Here is a 5,296-nt window from a genome sequence, read left to right as displayed (position 1 = left end):
TCGAGTGAATAACCAAATCTAAAGTGCAATGTAACAATAATTAATAATCCAGTGGAAGAGTATTGAAGACAGTCTGACCTGATGTGAAGGAAAGTGAATCTAATCCAATAACCAGGTCTTAAAACATATGGATGGTGAGTCCACAGCAATAAAGTGGTATTCCTCAAGTAAACAAGTGTAGAAAGACTGGTGTGAGGGCATCCAGAAATGAATCTTCTCTAAACAAATAGAAATGGGTACCCTTATCCAGAGGCGTATATAGTAAAAATGGCGCCTATGGCAAGCACTGAATTCACTTCCCTGTCAAAACATTTGAAACCTGTCTCTTAGATAACCTAAAGCGGGTCTCGTTAGAGTCTGAGATGAAAGAGGGAAAGAAGAATGGAAGGACAGAGTGCCCAGATCATACACCACAATAGCAATATGTGTATTCCAGAAAGTTTAAAGAGGAAGTAAACCCGGATGGCAGCCATATCTCTTGTCATGTGACTGCAGTCAGCTGACACCTTTGAGGGCGGTGCCTTCGGTACCACAGACACTGATTGGCTAGGACACGGTGCAGCCCCTGCTATCTCTGTAGCTGGCTGTTACATCCCTCTCAGCATTCTGTGTGGGCGGCACCGGACAAGCCGGAGCGGTTCAACTTTTTTTAAGGGGGGGGGATATCACAACTCAGTCCAGTCCATCCCTGCCTAGGACAAAAACTTTTTTTCGGGAAACTACCCAGGACGGTCATAGCCTGGGAATGTCCCAGCAAAATTGTGACTGTTGGCAAGTATGCCCTGGTAGGTGCCTTGCTGCCCAGCCACTCACGAGCGCCCCTTCAGATGGCGCCCATGGCACTTTCCATATCTGCCATACCCTAGATGTGCCACTGCCCTTACCGCAACTGGTGGACCCGTGTGCCAGCAACAACGGATCGTATGAGCTTAGATATCCAAATCTTTATGTAGCCCAGATGGTAACCAGGACCTGTGCTCTCCGATGCAAACCTCCAATCGACCTTGTAGTACTCGGACCACTCTGTAGCCACCACAACAGAGGAAGGGACCCAGAATCTCCAGTGGAAACCTCCAAATGAGCATTGTGGCACCCCAACCGGACTGGAAGGGGGAAACAACTGGATGGAGTTCTCACATTGGCTATGACCCCAACGTGGTGTGGAGAAAAAAGGAGAAAGGGGCTCCAATGGTGTAGCTCAAAAAAAAAACTGTGGGCTAGATTCACATAGATTAGCTGATCTTTAGATCCACGTAATCTATGTGATTTACGATCCGCCTGTGCAATTTTGCGAGGCTAGTGCAGTATTCACAAAGCACTTACCTCCAAACTTGCGCCGGCGGATCGTAACTCCCCCAGGGGAATTCAAATTCCGCGGCTAGGGGGAGTGTACAATTTAAATCAGGCGCATCCCCGCGCCTATTTAACTGCGCATGCGCCGCCGGCGAAATTTCCCAGTGCGCATGCTCCAAATGACGTCGCTAGGACGTCATTGTTTTTGGCGTTAACGTAAATTACGGCCATCCGTATTCGCGACCGACTTACGTAAACGACTTAAAAATTCAAAACTCGGCGCGGGAACGACGGCCATACTTAACATTAGCTACCCCTCATATAGCAGGGGTAACTATCTGCCGGAAAAAGCCGAACGCAAATGACGTAAAAAAAAGCGACGGGCGGGCGTTCGTTTCTGATTCGGCGTATCTCCTTATTTGCATATTCGTCGCGAGTAAAACACGAAACACCACCTAGCGGACAGCGGAAGATTGCAGCCTAAGATCCGACGGTGTAAGTCACTTACACCTGTCGGATCTAAGGGAGATCTATGCGTAACTGATTCTTATGAATCAGTCGCATAGATCCGACCGTCGGATCTCAGAGATACGACGGCGTATCAGGAGATACGCCATTGTATCTCTTTGTGAATCTGGCCCAGTAGGTTTATTAAAACCAACATACAAATAAAAGTGATCACTTAAAAATTAGGCAATGCGGGGAGCAATGAACCTTGCCCTAATTTTTACACTCGTTTACATTAACCACTTCCCGACCGCCGCATGAATATGTACGTCCACAGAATGGCACGTATAGGCAAATGGGCGTACAGGTACGTCCTTGCCTTCTAGCGGGTGGGGGGTCCGATCGAGACCCCCCCCCGCTACATGCGGCGGTCGGATTCCCGCGGGGAGCGATCCGGGACTACGGCGTGACAATTCGTTTATAGCCGCTCCATCGCGATCGCTCCCCGGAGCTGGAAAACGGGGAGAGCCGTATGTAAACATGGCTTCCCCCGTGCTTCACTGTGGCACTGCATCGATCGAGTGATCCCTTATATAGGGAGACTCGATCGATGACGTCAGTCCTACAGCCACACCCCCCTACAGTTGTAAACACACATTAAGTGAACACTAACTCCTACAGCGCCCCCTGTGGTTAACTCCCAAACTGCAACTGTCATTTTCACAATAAACAATGCAATTTAAATGCATTTTTTGCTGTGAAAATGACAATGGTCCCAAAAATGTGTCAAAATTGTCCGATGTGTCCGCCTAAACTGAGGGAAAAAAAATGTATATATGTTTTTGGGGGATATTTATTATAGCAAAAAGTAAAAAATATTGTATTTTTTTAAAATTGTCGCTCTATTTTTGTTTATAGCGCAAAAAATAAAAACCGCAGAGGTGATCAAATACCACCAAAAGAAAGCTCTATTTGTGGGGAAAAAAGGACGCCAATTTTGTTTGGGAGCCACGTCGCACGACCGCGAAATTGTCTGTTAAAGCGACGCAGTGCCGAATCGCAAAACCTGGCCTGGGCATTTAGCTGCCTAAAGGTCCGGGGCTTAAGTGGTTAAATACAATTGTGAATTATGGCTGTCACGCCGCCATTTGCAATGATACCTCACATGTATGATGCAGTTGATTTACACATATACATGCTCACCTTACACTGCAAAGGAGTTATATGGGGCTAATGAACTACAGTATGGTGAACTAAGGGCTAATAAACAAACAAAATCGCCCAAAAAAAAAATAGACAAAAGTTTTTTGTTTGTTTTTTAAACCCCTCGTTAATACCTAAAGTACACAGGTTACCAGTTTAGAATTAAAGAGGAGGTCTCTAATATTTGCGTGTGGTGTGATTGCTTTTACGTATGCATACAGGACCAACGTATGCGTTCACCTTTGCCAGCGAACATAGGCACACAGGGAATTTAAAAAATGTATTAATTATATATATATATATTTTACACTGTTTCTTTTTTTTAGCCCTTTTATTCCTGTGACAAGGAATGTGAACATCACTTGTGACAGCAATAGGCAGAGACAGATATTCTTTATGGAGAGATCTGGGGTCTATTAGACTCTAGATGTTTCTTCTCCCCTAAAAGCATCTGATGACATCAAGATCAGTGTGTTCAGATGCTTTTTCTGTTTAAATTGGGACTGTTTACATCCGGGGGAAACTGAAGTGTCAACAGCACTCGTCGCTTCCGGTTTCACACACCATAGGACCATAGGTCATCGGAGACGTTCCAGTCTTCCAAGGCCTCTATGTAAAGCTAGTGGAATAGCCAGATTCAGGTTCCGGGATCTCCAGTGGGACGGAGATCCTGGAAAGGTGGTGGTGAGCAGCAGGGGGGGGGGGGGTTGTGTGTGCACGCCCACAAAATCTGGCCACCGGCTGAAAAGAACAATAACTTGATGAGCTGCCATCATATATTATGTATTCCTCTCTTGTACATACTAACTGCCACCATACCTTCCACACCATACCTTCCACAATCCACTCCTGCACATACTAGCCACCATTGCACCCTAATCACTCCTCTTCTTTACATACTACCCACTGTCATACAATCCGTACCCCTTTTCCTACATCTACCATCATACCCTCTGTAGTGAACTAAATGGCCCACGTACAAAGTACATTACAAACTCCTGAACTATATACACTATATTGTACATAACAAACTCCTGAACTATATACACTATATTGTACATCACACACTCCTGTACTATATACACAACATTTTTCATAACAAACTCCTGAACTATATACACTATAATGTACATTACACACGCCTGTGCTATATACACTATATTGTACATCACACATTCCTGCACTATATACACTATATTGTACATTACACACTCCTGCACTATATACACATATTGTACATTACACACTCCTGCCCTATATACACTATATTGTACATTACACACTCCTGCACTATATACACTATATTGTACATTACACACTCCTGTACTAGATACACGACATTGTACATAGGAATGGTCCAAGGTTATCAGTGGTGTACCCCAAGGTTCAGTGCTGGGACCCTTACTTTTCAATATATTTATAAATGATATTGGGTCTGAGATCAAAAGTAACATTTCTGTCTTTGCAGATGACACCAAGGTATGCAGTGGAATAACGTCCTTGCATGATGTCTCCAATTTACAAGCCGACCTCAATGCTCTGTCTAATTGGGCGACTAAGTGGCAGATGAGGTTTAATGTTGATAAATGTAAAGTTATGCACTTGGGGGCTAAGAATATGCATGCATCATACATACTAGGGGGAGTACAACTGGGGGGATCTGTAGTGGAGAAGGATCTGGGGGTTTTAGTTGATCATAAGCTCAATAATAACATGCAATGCCAAGCTGCGGTTTCCAGAGCGAGCAAAGTACTTTCTTGTATTAAGAGAGGTATGGACTCCAGAGACAGAGATATCATTTTGCCCCTGTACAAATCATTAGTAAGACCTCATCTGGAATATGCAGTTCAGTTTTGGGCACCAGTTCTCAAAAAGGACATCGGAGAACTGGATAAAGTGCAGAGAAGGGCAACCAAACTGATAAGAGGCATGGAGGAGCTCAGCTATGAGGAAAGATTAGAGGAACTGAATTTATTCACTCTTGAGAAGAGGAGAATAAGGGGGGATATGATCAACATGTACAAATATATAAGAGGTCCATACAGTGAACTTGGTGTTGAGTTATTCACTTTACGGTCAATACTGAGGACAAGGGGGCACGCTTTACGTCTAGAGGAAAAGAGATTTCACCTCCAAATACGGAAAGGTTTCTTCACAGTTAGAGCTGTGAAAATGTGGAACAGACTCCCTCCAGAGGTAGTTCTGGCCAGCTCAGTAGATTGCTTTAACCACTTGCCGTCGCTGCACCGCCGAAATACGTCCACAAGGTGGCTCTCCTAGGCGAGACCACGTAAATGGACGTCCTGCCTATTAGCCGCCACTAGGGGCGCACGGGCGCCGCCGGAGGCGCGCG

This window comes from Rana temporaria, chromosome 3 (assembly GCF_905171775.1).
Source record: "Rana temporaria chromosome 3, aRanTem1.1, whole genome shotgun sequence".
NCBI classification, from domain to species: Eukaryota; Metazoa; Chordata; class Amphibia; order Anura; family Ranidae; genus Rana; species Rana temporaria.
This window is presented reverse-complemented; position numbering follows the sequence as displayed.